Consider the following 14,836-nt stretch of genomic DNA (forward strand, 5'->3'; position numbering starts at 1 on the left):
TTCAAGTGACTGCAGTTGGTGGCCAGCGATAAAATCTAAGAGGCATCTCTCCTGCTTGGTGTGCTGGGCTCCTCTCTCTCCATCTACTTTCTTTAAACTGATATTCTGACATTTGCCCTTACATTTAAAGTGACCACTTCTCAATCACAGCATGATCTCCTGGTCCCAGTGTTTGCTACTTTCTTTAATCACATCCATTAAAGCTCCCTGCTGGAAACCTGTCAGATAACACCTGGATTTACTAAAGCCATCGGCTTACCGGTCTCTTCTGTCCTCCCTGCCTGGGCTCGCTGACCTCTGTATCTGTGGTCTCCACGTGTGCCGAGTGCTCCCCAGTGTGTGTAAGTAGTAAAAATACTTATACTTTCATGTTGTGGTTGTATCATTATAGCCTCACATACCATCCAGGGCCTGACATCGAGGCTGCCCTGTGGGACCTGTGCTCGTTGAACCCCTGCTGGAGCTCTTGTTTTGGTACCTGCAGTTCTTCTGGGGACAGGAGCTTCCAGCTAACTTGATTGAAAAAGTGATACCTTTCATTGAAAACACTGGGTCAGATGATGTATTCATGGGCTTCAGCTGCCATAACAAACACCTTAGCCTGGGTGAATTAAATAATACAAATCGATTTTGCACAGTTCTGTGAATAATGTGCTATTTTAATCACTTTAAAATGTGCAGTCAAATGGAGTTAACCACATACACAGTGTTAAGTTACCATCACCACTATTTTTCCTAGAAAATTTTTATCATTTTAAACTGAAACTTTGTATCTTTGAAACTATAATAACTCCCTGTATTGTCCACCTTAGACCTTGATCATCTCTACTCTGTCTCTGTGAATTTGCCTATTCTTGATGTTTCATATAAATGGAATTATATATATATGTTATTTAGTTTCTGACATATTTCACTTAGCATAATGTTTCCAAAGTCCATGCATCTTCCAGCGGATGTCAGAGCTTCATTCCTCTTTATGGCAGATTAACATTCTGTTGTATGTGTGACCATATTTGTTTATTCATGTGCTGATGAACACTTGGATTGTTTTCATATTTTATCTTTTGTGAGTAATGCTACAATCAACATTCCCATGTGAGTACCTGTTTCAGTCCCTGGATTCAATTCTTTGGGTATATACCTAGGAATGGATGCTGTTTCACATGAGAATTCAAGATTAGCTTCTTGAGGAACAGCACAACTATTTCTCCTAGTGGCTGCACAGTTTTATAATCTCACCAGCAATGTATGAGGATTCCAAATTCTACATAAGGCTTTCACTTGTTATTTAACATTTGAAATGAATGGTAGCCATATTTGTAGGTTTAGTGTGGGATTCCATTGTGGCTTTGACTTTGTATTTTCCTAATGACTAATGATGTTGAATTTCTTTTCATGTCCCTCTTGATGATTTGCATATCTTCTTTGAAGAAATGTCTATTTGCGTCCTTTGCCCATTTATATAAATTGGGAGGTTTATCTCTTTGTTATTGAGTTGTAGCAGTTCTTTATATATTCTGGGCATGAAACCATTGTCTCTGTGATTTGCAACTATTATGTCTCATTCTGTGTTTGGTCTTTTTATTTTCTTGATAATATCCTTTGATGCACAAACGGCTTGCATCTTTAGCCCAATTTATCTATTTTTGCTTTTTCTTTCCATGCATTTCGGTCATACCTGAGAATCCACTGCACATTTGAGGTCATTAAGTTTTACCCCTATGTCTTTTTCTAAGTTGTTTTTGTGGTTATAGATCTTATAATTAACTCACTCATCCACTTTAAGATAATTGTTTGATATGGTTGGAAGTATAGTTCTCTAAGTTTATTGCTTTGCATGTGGTTATCTAGTTGTTTCTGCACCATTATTTGAGAGGATGATTGTTCCTTCATTAAATTATCTTGACACCCTTATTCAAGAGAAATGAACTATAATGGTGAGGGTTTACTTGTGGACTCTCAATTCTATCCCTTTGGTCCCTATTTGTATTCTCATGCCAGCAGCTTCTGTTTTTAGTACTTGGAATGTTTTGTGAGATTTCAAATAACAAAGTTCAAGTTCTGCAATTTATTTTGGCAAAATTGTTTTGGCTCTTTCAGGGGTACTTTTTTAAAAGCAAGGAGATCAACGTTTTGCAATTGAAAAGCTTTTTCTGTCATATTTCAGGGAAGAATTTTGCAGTCTGGGGACCTTTTCAGGAACTTTATCACAAATAGAAAAATTATCTCCACTTCCTTTGCTGAAGTACTGGGTTGAAATGTGTGTTGCCTCCCGTTGAGGAATTGAGAGACCCTGGAAGCACTTGCGTATGTGGTGAGAGACAGTGATCTCCTTAATGAGGGGCACAGAAGATATTGCTTTGGGACACAATGTTGTCAGGGGAGCTGTGTGCCTCTCTACTTCTCTATTTTTTTGTGCAGTTGAGATCTCTGCTGGATATACTAGATATTGAAATCTTTGTTGATTCTCTTGGTTCTGGTTTGGCTGACCTGTCAGCTGGAGCTGGAGGACATGCTTGGAAGGGGAGTGACCCCCATGGCAAAGACCAGGGCTCCACAGACTAAAGCAGCTGGGACCCAGAGAAGCCAGTGAGGTCTGACTCTTAAAAGCCAAAGACCAGCAGGTGGTGTCCTCAGGGGCAAGTGGACTGCACTGGTACCCATTCAAGTGGACTGGAAAAAGGTAAGAGGCTTTGGATACTCCACTTTCTCTCTCAACTCTTCAGCAGGAGATTTAGGCCCTGGGCTGGTACTGTCCTGCAGCAGGGGCAGGGTGGACAGCAATGGCTGCATATCAGGCCTAAGTCCATGTCATCCTCTGAGGCATTGCCCCAGAAGACGGAGAATTTTGTTCAGAATCCCAGCCTGGGCACATGGGAGGAACCACCTTATTAAAATTAATTTAAGAAAACAGCATGCATGCTTTATTCTTCTAGAATAATTATTAATGTCATGTTTTACAATGTATCTCTTAAAGGAATGGTGAGAATCATCTACATAATGCATGTTTTACGTGGTCTTTTCTATAATTGCAGCTTTCACATGTACTTATAGAATCCATTTCCTTTGGGAACACACAGGCAGTATCTCTGTGTTCATTTCTACTGGGAAATCTTTATGCAGGGTGGAGAGAGTCACATTTCCTAATGAGAGATGGAAAGCATCTGATTACCAGAAAAAGTGTCCAAATTCTGCTGGTATGATCATGGTGCTGCAGGTAGAGGTCAGTTTAAGGAGGATTCAGGCAAAGCAATTTTGAAAGTCTTTTTTGTTGTTTTTGTTTCTTTGTTTGTTTGTTGTTTTGTGTTCTTGTTTTTTACAAAACCATGGGCAGAAGCCACCAACTGGACCCACCTCATGTTGGAATGGATGAGGGACAGAAATGGAGCTCAGTAAATTGAGAATGAAATTCAGGAGTGGGGAAGAGGTTTGAGAGGTCAACGGATGTGAGAGGTGAATGGGTGAATGATGAGAATGTTCAAAACATCTCCTTTCTCCATAATAAGAGACCGTTTATGCCCCTGAGTCAGACAGTGTCCAGGCCAGGGGGAGCAGGATGTTGTCAGCTCTCCTGGGCAAAAGTGAGACTCCAGCAGTGTCCAGCTACCTCATCCAGTTTGGGATTTATTCCTATTTTTAAAATGATCCAACAGTATACCATTTTGAAAATATACAAAAATCTCTATGCTACCATTCACAGATAGACAAGATGGCCCTAACATGGTGAGAGAATCAGAATGGGGTTTGGGTTTACATTATGAATTTTTTCCTCCCAATATCTACAGAATTCCCTACCTCAATTTTTTAATGTAACTCAGTCGGTGTCATTCCCTTTCACAGTTACAGACATATACAGTTTACGGTTAAAACCCTTGGAAAACCCACACCCCTTCTGCTGTGAGGTACAGGCAGCCATGTGGCATCACCTCTAAACATGCCTTCTGGGACATCAAATTGCGGATTAAGTAAAAGTCATTTCAGTAGATATTGAAGACCTCCATTTTACCCCTCTCACACTTGTAAATCTTCTACCAAGAGGTGATGGATTTTAGTGGTGATTTGCTTTTATAGATTACTGGAGTTTAATGCTTCTGCCAGGGGAAAATTTTTTTCTTTTTTTTTTTTTTTTTTTTTTTTGCTAGAAGAAATAACTTTATTTTTTTTTTTTAATTTATTTATTATTATTATACTTTAAGTTGTAGGGTACATGTGCATAACATGCAGGTTTGTTACATATGTATACTTGTGCCATGTTGCTGTGCTGCACCCATCAACTCGTCATTTACATCAGGTATAACTCCCAATGCAATCCCTCCCCCCTCCCCCCTCCCCATGATAGGCCCCGGTGTGTGATGTTCCCCTTCCTGAGTCCGACTGATCTCATTGTTCAGTTCCCACCTTCAGTAACCGACTCGATCAACTGGAAGAAAGAGTATCAGCGATTGAGGATCAAATGAATGAAATGAAGCGAGAAGGGAAAATTTTTCATTGGGAAAAGCATTTGGCAAAGTCTGGAGACATTGCTGGTTGTCAGAGCTGGGGGAGGGAGTCCTCCTGGCCTTGAGTGGGTAGAGTCCCCAGATTGTGTTGAACATGCTAGAGCTCACAGAGCCCCACCAGCGTGACCATTACAAAGTTCAATGCTGAGGAGGAGTGGAGAGCCCTCATGTGCCTTCCCTAGCTTCCCTGGAGCTTTTTACCTTCTCTTTCCATCAGTCTCTACCCCTGTCTCACCTCAGCTTGCTCCTTGAACCTTAATGCCCTCCACTGGAACTTTCCCATAGTTTAAGACGTGCCGTAATCTCTTGACTCCCTGGCCCCTTTCTGATCCTTAGTAGGGTGTCTTCTGGAGGGGATCCTCACCTTTCCTGGAGCTTCCCAGGATCCAGATGCCCCTGCCCTGTGTGGGCACCAGAGATATGACCGTGTGCCTGTGTCTCTAAAGGTTCTGTCACTCAGGATATTTGTGTGAGAGCAGCTGAGGTGATATTACCCTCCCCTACTTTTCTTGGAACATAAAAATATGTACAAACCTTGGAGAGTAAAATGTCTTAATGCATGTCAAAATTTAAAAAAATACATGTTTTTCCCTCCCAAACTTTACTGGGAAAAATTTATCACACTACCAGTCTTGAAAAATGACACCTAATCAGGATTACTCACTGTATTGTTTGTTTAACAGCAAAATGTTGGGAACAACCTAGAATTTCACCAGCACGATGCTAGTTAAACAGATTACCTTATATCTGCACAATAGAATATGATGCAGCTGCATAAAAAGTATAGAATCTGTCAGCTATTCATATGGAAACACCTCCATGTTCTATTTTAATTATAGCATCTCAACGTCACAGAATAAGATTCAGTTTTTGTACTAGATCTGACCTTAGAACATTATTTTTACTGTTTTTTTTTTGTTTGTTTGTTTTTCTGTTTTTGTTTTTGTTTTTAAAGACTGAGTGTCTCACTCTCACACCCAGGCTGAAGTGCAGTGGTGAGATCATAATTGACTGCAGCCTCATCCTTGTGAGCCCAAGCAATCCTCCTGCCTCAGCCTCCTGAGTAGCTGGAATAACAGGCACATGCCCCCATGCTTAGCTAACTTTTGTGATTGTTTCTGTAGAGATGTGGTTTCACCCAGGCTGGTGAAATCCCAGGCTTTTCTCAAACTTCTGGGCCCAAGTGATCTGCCCACTTTCACTCCCAAAATGCTGGAATTACAAGCGAGTGTCACCACACCTGATTCTGTCTTTTCTTTTTTTAATTGGACTGCAGTCTACTCACGCATCTCTTTCCCCATCAGGTGATTTCTATTTCTCCTCAATGTCTCAACCATTTGTCCATGCCAAAATCCAGATGGATTTGCTTTTGTTTAGAACTAGATTTTTTTTTTTTTTTTTAAGAGAAGCCTTGGGGATGGTATCCAGGCTGATTTTCAGGATTCTAATCTTCACTATCTAAGCCATATGTTTGCATTTCCAGATATTGATTACAGTCACTTGTAGAGCATTTAAACCCTACCAATGACTGTACCATCCCTCAAGCCTATCTGATTTGGCTGATGTGTGGTGTAGCCCAGGAATTGGTTGTTTAAAAATGCTTTCAAGGAAAAGGGTCATTTTGCAGTGGAGGAACTTTAACCCAATAATCAAAGTTAATGTCTCCAGTAGTCAAAGATAACGACATATTAGGACATTCTAATACAATGGATGGAGAAGGTGCAGCATCATCCCTGTGGTATTCTTCTACAAACTGTATAACCTGAGTTTAATCGTGAGAAAATATTAGAAAAGTCCAAAATGAAGGTCTGCTACAAAATAAGTAACCAATACTCTTCAAAATTGTGAAGCTCTTAAAGGTAAATCCTAACTTCCCCAGATTAAAGAAGACTGAAAGAACAGTACAATGAAGAGCAATGTGTGATACTACATTGGATCCTGGTCCACAAAAAGGACATTAGTCAGAACATAGAGGGGATTTGGATAAGGTCTGTACAGGCATTCATTTTACAGTGTTAATAATCATTTATTGATTTTGATTATTAGGTGCATATCTATAATGTTAATATTTGGGGAAGTTGAATGAAAATCATATGAGGACTTTGCCTATTTTTGGAACATTTTAGAAAGTCTGAAATTATTTCAAAATTAAACATGAAAAGGAAAGAAAAGAAATATAGATCTTTTAGATATTTCTATTAAGTGTCCAAAGTTGAAGATCATTTCCCAACTTCTCTTGCCTAATATTGGTCACAGTAATCTTCCTGGAAATGCTGTTTGTCATGTTTGTGACTTTCTCAAAGCGTTCCAGTGACTTCTCTTATCTGTGGGATGAAGTTCCCATTACGTAGGCTGCCATTCAGTGTCCTCATAGCATGGCCCTAATCTCCCTTTTTTTTTTATCCGTGTTGAAAGACCTGACCAACATTTTACTTTATAATGGCCAAACTTGTTCTAATTTTTTCATGCTTCTCTGCTGCCCTTCCCTGTCTTCTCAACTTTGGGACTTCAGTCAAGGTGGTGGGAAATATTTTAGAAGAAAAATTATAAAGATAGTTAGAGGAAATAGTCACAAATCTTCTTGGAAGCTGAGAGTTTGCATAGCTGCAGTAAAAGGTTTGGCTGAAGGCAGCTGAATTATCTTAAAAGCTTAGGGCATAGATACACAAGAATGTAGAGGAGTTTATCTAAATAGCTTGTTTACTCAGGAGGTCCTAAAGCCAACATTTAATCTTATGCTGAGGGAACTACTCTTGGGGAGATCTGCAATGTCAATTATCTTCTAGTGGTGTTTACTCAAGACTTTTGTTATTTAATCTGTACTAAATAAATGCGAATTTCACTGGCAGATCAGGGCCACTGCTGTTAACTCTTTACTGGGCCCTTCTAGGTATCCCTGAGTTACTTGGCCACTTAGCCTGCTCTTCCACTGGATATTAGTGTCTGAGTGTATTTGTTCATCCATTGCTGGGTCAGGGTCTGCCGGTTGGACCCAGACACTTGGTGCCCAGGTCTGAGGTATACCGGCAAATAATCATGACAGAACCTTTGAAAACTAAGGAGAAGACTGTGTGGTTGGTAAGCCAGTAAGTCGATAAGTCATTAAGTCAGTAGGTCATCAGTGCCTGCTTGGGATCTCCAATTTCGAGGGAATTGTTCAGGGTAGGCTTTTATCATGGGACAACAGTTATCAGCACAACAGGAGCAGTATATAAAAGTATTCAAACAGCTGCTTAAAGCCACTGGAGCCTGGGTTTTGCAGGATCAATTAAGGGATCTAATGCAAATTGTATCACTTAACCCCTGGTTCCCGAAAGAAGATAAGCTAGACATAGACCTTTGGGAACAAGTGGGGAGAAATCTTTTTGTTTTATTCTCTTTTCTTTTCTTTTCTTTTGAGATAGACACAAGAAACAGAAAAGGGGGAGATGTGGGAGTTCAGTCAGGGTGGTGGAAACGATTTTAGAGGAAAAATTATAAAGATAGTTATAGGAGATAGTCACAAAACTTCTTGGAAGGCTGGGGAAGTTGCATAGCTTCAGTAAAACATTTGGCTGAAGGCAGCTGAATTCTCTTAAAAAGTGTAGATACAAAGGATTGTAGAGGAGTTTACTCAGGTGGTCTTAAGAACAACCTTTGATTATCTACAGGTGTATGATTGCTCTCTACTCAGAAGGTCGGTAATGTCAATTATGCTCTAGTGGTCCTATGTCCTTGAGGACTTGATTTGTGACCAAGTCGGAGCACTCACTCTTGGTCTCCACCATCAGGGGGAGGAATCATTTTTGAGTCACATTAGTTGACCAGCCTTAACATGGCTGAGAACCTGAGGTTTTTTATTTTTTCTTTTGTTTTCCAAATGTGTTAAGCTCCCAGGAGGGCTTGTCATAAGAAATCCCATCCATCTTGGACTTTGGTCATCCCAAGTCTTTTTGCTTGGATAAGGCAGTGGCAATATGAGTCTTTTGCTTTCCTAAGCCTGTTCCTGAGAGTATATATTTTATTTTGTTGGGTTGGGGGAAAAGATCACTGGGGTTGGTTTTTCACCAAAGAGGCTCTTGGATTGAGTCACTTAGAATCAATACATCACTGGAAATTCTAACTGTCCATGGCCAGAAGATGGATTCTTTACATTGGGACTTCTAAATTAAAAAATATTTGAGAGCTCTCTTACTCCAAACGGTTGATCAGAGGATTCAAATTCAAAGAGAGATACCTACCTAATAGTGTTATGGCTAGCCTAAAATTTTATTTTAACTACATTACAGAGCAAAAATCTGACCTAAAACAAAGTTAGTTTTTTTTGTAAACTCCAACTGCTTGCCTTAGAACCTATGAGAAAATAAGAATAAAATCCACTTTACCTTATCATCGAACAGTTAAAAATTTTATGCTTTTACTGTTGTATCCTGTATTTAATTTCAGATGAAGGAATCAGCCTTATTTGTTTTGATATTTGTGTGATTTTTGAGTTTTTGAGGTGCTCCTTCACATCTTTGGAGATGCCTCACAGATGCTTGGCTAAGCCGTAATCTTGGTTAAGGCTTATTAGTTTCATTTAGGAACTAACACTTTTGGTTAAAAAAAAAAAATGAAAAGCCAGAAATATCAGCTGTTTGTCCTACCTAAAATCTGATAATAAGAAATCTGAGGCCAGGGGCAGTGGCTCATGCCTGTAATCCCAGCACTTTGGGAGGCCGAGGCAGGCGGATCACTAGGTTTGGAGATTGAGACCATCCTGGTTAACACAGTGAAACCCTGACTCTGTTAAAAATGCATAAAGTTCGCCAGACATGGTGGTGTGCACCTGTAGGCCCAGCTACAGGGGAGGCTGAGAGAGGAGAATGGTGTGAATCTGGGAGGAAGAGGTTGCGGTGAGTTGAGATTGCACCACTACATTCCAGCCTGGGAGAGAGAGCAAGACTCCATCTTCAAAAAAAAAAAAAAAAAAAAAAAAAAAAAAATCTGAAAGTGTTGCGGTAGGTAGCTGGTCAGACATGAGCAGGGCAGGAGAGATCCTTCCACATCCACACACTAGAAATGTCAAGTGTTCATCACCAGGTGATGGTCAAGTCAAGTGGTTGTAAATTCTAAAGTAATATTGGTTGCAGTTACGTACAGGGAGATACAGGCTCACTATAGATAGAAAACACCTGAAACAGGTGATCAGCAGCTTCCTGATAAGTTCTCAGAAGTTGGGGAAGTGGGCTCAAATATATGCATTAAGAGGCAACATAATAGAGTTTCTGGTATATGACCTTCAGGAACTTTTTTAAATTTTTTTTATTTTTTTTACATTTTAGAAGAATTTCTTAGTAACTATGTTTTTAAATTTTTTGATGTTTTATTTTATTTTTAAATCTTTTCTTACCATAGGATTTTGGGGAATTGATATTTCATTACATTAATTCTCTAGTGGTGATTTGTGAGATTTTGGTGCACCCATCACCAGAGCAGTAGACACTGAACTCAATTTGTAGTCTTTTGTCCCTCACCCCCTTCTCACCCTTTTCCCCAAGTCTAATTTATCATTCTTATGCCTTTGCATCCTCGTGGCTTAGCTCCCACTTATGAGTGAGAATATTCAGTGTTTGGTTTTCAATTCCTGGGTTACTTCACTTAGAATAATAGTCTCCAGTTTCTTCCAGGTTGCTACGAATGCCATTAATTCATTCCTTTTATGGCTGAGTAGTATCCAATCATGTGTGTACATATATATATATATACACACACCAAAATTTCTTTATCCACTCATTTATAGTTTACATTCCCACCAGTGGTGTAGATGTGTTCCCTTTTCACCGCTTCCACATCAACATCTATTAGTTTTATTTATTTATTTTTGAGATGGATGGAGTCTTGCTCTTTCACCCAGGTTGGAGTGCAGTGGCATGTACTTGGCTCACTGTAACTTCTGCCTCCCAGGTTCAAGCCGTTTTTCTGCCTCAGCCTCTGGAGTAGCTGAGATTACAGGCATGTGCCACCTCACCCAGGTAATTTTTTTGTATTTTTAGTAGAGACAGGGTTTCACCATGTTTCAGCATATTGTACACGCTGGTGTCAAGCTCCTGACCTTAAGTGATCCGCCCATCTTGGCCACAGGTGTAAGCCACTGTGCCTGTCCAACAACTATTATTTTTTCATTTTTTGATTATGAACATTCTTGCAGGAGTAAGGTGGCATCACATTGTGGTTTTCGTTTGCATTTCCCTGATCATTAGTGATATTGAGCATTTTTTCATATGTTTGTCAGCCATTTGTATATCTTCTTTTGAGAATTGTTTATTCACGTACTTAGCCCACTTTTTCATGGGATTGTTTGTTTGCTAATTTGTTTGAGATTCTTGTAGATTCTGGATATTGGTTATCTTTCAGATGTATAGATTGTGAAGATTTTCTTTCACTCTGTGGATTATATGTTTAGCCCGCTGACTGTTGCTTTGCTGTGCAGAAGTTCTTTAGTTTAATTCTCACCTATTTATTTTTGCTTTTGTTGCATTTGCTTTTGTGTTCTTGGACATAAACTTTTTGTCTAAGTCAATGTCCAGAAGGATATTTCCAATATCATCTTCTAGAATTTTTATAGTTTCAGGTCGTAGATTTAAGTCCTTGATTCATCTTGAGTTGATTTTTTTACAAGTTGAGAGATGGGGATCTAGATCTAGTTTTATTCTCCTACTTTCGGTTTGCCAATTATTTCAGCACCATTTTTTGAATGATGTGTCCTTTACCCGTTTTATGTTTTGGTTTGCTTTGTCAAAGATAAGTTGGCTGTAAGTATTTAGGTTTATTTCTGGGATCTGTATTCTGTTCCATTGGTCTATGCGCCTATTTTTATACCAGTACCACGCTATTTGGTGACTATGGACTTAGAGAATTATTTGAAGTCAGGTGATGTGACACCACTAGATTTGTTATTTTTGCTTAGTTTCACTTTCGATATGTTGGCTCTTGTTTGGTTCCAAATGAATTTTAGAATTGTTTTTTCTAGTTCTGTGAAGAATGATGGTGGCATTTTAATGGGAATTGCATTGAATTTGTAGATTGCTTCTGTCAGTGTGGTCATTTTCACAATAATGATTCTATTCATCCATGAGCATGGGGTGCATTTTCATTTTTTGCATCATCTATGATTTCTTTCAGCAGTGTTTTGTAGCTTTTCTTGAGGTCTTTCACCTCCTTGTTTAGATATATTCTGAGTTATTATTTCTTTATGACTGCTGTCAGGAAAGGGGTTCAGTTCTTGATTTGATTCTCTGCTTGGTCACCCTTGGTGTGTAGCAGAGCTTCTGATTTGTGCACATTAATTTTGTATACTGAAACTTTGCTGAATTCATTTATCAGTTCTAGCAGCTTTTTGGAGGAGTCCTTAGGGTCTTCTAGTTATATGATTATATCATCAGCACACAGCGACAGTTTTATTTCCTCTTTACCAATTTGGATGCCCTTTATTTATTTCCCTTGTTTGATTGATTTGGTTAGGAATTTCAGTACTCTGTTGAATAAAAGTGGTGAGAGTGGCCATCCTTGTTTTGATCCCCTGCTGAGAGTGGATGCTTTCAACGTTCTCTCATTCAGTATTATGTTGGCTGTGGGTTTGTGTGCCAATTATGCTGAGCGTTTTAATGATAAAACGATGTTGGATGTTGTCGAGTACTTTTTCAGTGTCTACTGTGAGAATCATGAGATTTTAAAATTCTGTTTATGTGGTGTACCACATTTATTGACTCATGTATGTGGAACCATTCCCGCATCCCTAATGTGAAACCTACTTGATCATGGTGGGTTATATTTCTGATTCTGTTAGCTAGTCTTTTGTTAAGAATTTCTGCATCTGTGTATATCAGGGATTTTGGTCTGTAGTTTTCTTTGTTATGTCCTTTTCTGGGTTTGGTATTAGGGTGATACTGGCTTCATAGAGTCATTTAGGGAGAATTCCATCTTTTTCTAGCATGTGGAATAGAGTCAAATGAATTGCTACCAACTCTTCTTTGAATGTCTGGTAGAATTCAGCTGTGAATCCGTCTGGTCCTGGAATTTGTTTTGTTGTTAATTTTTAAATTATCTTTTCCATCTTGCTGCTTTTTGTTGGCCTGTTCAGGGTTTTGAATTTTTCCTGATTTAATCTAGGAGGGTTTTACATTTCCAGGAATTATTCATCCCCTCTAGGTTTTCTAGTTTATGCACATAAATGTGTTCATACTACTTTTGAATGATCTTTTGTATTTCTGTGGCATTGGTGGCAATAGCTCCCATTTCATTTCTAAGTGAGCTAATTTGGTTCTTCTCTCTTCTTTTCTTGGTTAATCTTGCCAATGGTCTATCAATTTTATTTACTTTTCCAAAAAGCCAGGTTTACATTTTATTTCTTGTTTGTATTACTTTGTTTCAACTTCATTTAGTTCTGCTCTGATCTTGGTTATTTTCTTTCTTCTGCTAGGTTTGGCTTTGGTGTGTTCTTGTTTCTTAAATTTCTAGAAATGTAACCTTAGACAGTCTATTTGTGCTCTTTCAGTCATTTTGATGTAGACATTTAAAGCTATGAACTTTTAGCACGCTCTTTGCAGAATTCCAGAGGTTTTGATAGAATGTGTCACTATTGTTCAGTTCAAAGAGTTTTTAAATTTCCATCTTGATTTCTCATTTGACCCAGTGATCATTCAGGAACAAGTTATTTAATTTCCATGTGTTTGCATGGTTTTGAAGATTCCTTTTGGAGTTGATTTCCAGTTTAATTCTACTGTTGTCTGAGTTATTACTCATATAACTTCAATTTTCTTAAATTTTTTGAGACTTGTTTTGTGGACTATCATATGGCCTATCTTGAAGAAAGTTCCATGTGCTGATGAATAGAATGTATATTCTGGGTTGTTGGGTAGAATATTCTGTAAATATGTCTTAAGTCTCTTTACTCTAGGGCATAGTTTAAATCCCTTGTTTCTTTCTTGACTTTCTGTCTTGATGACTTGTCTAGTGCTGTCAGTGGAGTACTGAAGTCCCTCACTATTATTGTGTTACTCTCTATCTCATTTCCTAGTTCTAGTAGTAATAGTTATATAAATTTGGGAGATCCGGTGTTAGGTGCATATGTATTTAGAATTGTGATATTTTTCTGTTCGACAAGTCCTTTTATTGTTATATAATGTCCCTCTTTGTCTTTTTTAACTGCTGTTGCTTTAAAGTTAGTTTTTTCTGATATCAGAATAGTTACTCCTGCTCACTTTCATGGCCATTTGCATGGGATATATTTCTCTACCCTTTTACCTTAAGTTTATATGACCCTTTATGGTTAGGGGAGTCTCTTGAGGGCAGCAGATACTTGCTTGGTGCATTATTATCTATTCTGCAATTCTGTATCTTTTAAGTGGAGCATTTAGACCACTTACATTCAATGTTAGTATTGAGATGTCAGGTACTGTTCCATTCATCCTGCTATTTGTTGCCTGAATACCTTGGTGTTATTCATTTATTTATTAGTCATTTATTTTTACATTAATTTGATACCATGTGCAAACAATATATAAACATAGGTACAGACATATACACATATGCGATACCATATAGAACATATGTAAGTACACATAAAGATAAAGGGAGATAGAAATACTTTAGATTTTTAATTTTAAAACTTTATGCATAGAACCCATAAAACTCATTATTTAAAAAAAAAAAGTTGTATTTAAATTGTGGTTTTGTAAATAGAAAAAGGTAGCATTTATCTGGGGAAGCCCTTGCTGAGTTTTAGAGAAAGTAGATAGTAAATTTACATCTTAAAGCAGAGAGAGAGAGAGAGAGAGAGAGAGAAGGAATCTGGGTGTGTTGAAAGAAGATTAAAAATAGATGCCAAGGTAACACAATAATGATAGAAATTTGTAACATAATTTTATAAGGAGATCGATTTTATTGACATACATGGCTTTTATTTTGGTCTGTGTTTTCCAATTGTACTCCAGGAATCTTACTACACAGGCTCCCTTCTAAAGTGCTGGTGGGCCACTGCACATGCAGACAGCCCACTTGAAGGGAAGAGTCAGGGGAGAAGAGATGCAGACCCCAGAATTATGCCAACATAGAAAAGCCTAAGTCAAAGGTCAAACCACACACAGGAAATCTCATCACCGGTTTGGCCCTGTTTTAAGTGTACTTTACTTTCCTTAATTTTTGCTCTAAGGCTTTAAATAAACTTTCACTTCTGCTGTAAAACTTGCCTCAGTCTCTTCTTCTGCCTTATGACCCTTAGTTGAATTCTTTCTTCTGAAGAAACAAGAATTCAGGCTACTGCAGACTTGTACAGATTTGCTAATATATTTTAGTGCCATTTTATGGAAAGAATATAT

The 14,836-nt window shown here is 38.3% G+C and overlaps 1 long non-coding RNA gene across 2 annotated transcripts in view; it reads left to right on the top strand.

Moving 5' to 3' along the window:
- LOC126941815 (uncharacterized) overlaps positions 1-7,295 on the top strand; it is a 33,477-nt gene extending 26,182 nt beyond the window's left edge. Inside the window, exon 3 of one of the 2 annotated variants that reach the window (XR_007721438.1) lies at positions 6,306-7,295. This is a non-coding gene — a long non-coding RNA (uncharacterized LOC126941815). Of the gene's footprint in view, positions 1-6,079 lie in introns of both variants that reach the window. The other variant, XR_007721437.1, reaches the window with a different exon arrangement.
- The last annotated feature ends 7,541 nt before the right edge of the window (positions 7,296-14,836 follow it).

This window comes from Macaca thibetana, chromosome 19 (assembly GCF_024542745.1).
Source record: "Macaca thibetana thibetana isolate TM-01 chromosome 19, ASM2454274v1, whole genome shotgun sequence".
In the NCBI taxonomy this organism is placed as follows: Eukaryota; Metazoa; Chordata; class Mammalia; order Primates; family Cercopithecidae; genus Macaca; species Macaca thibetana.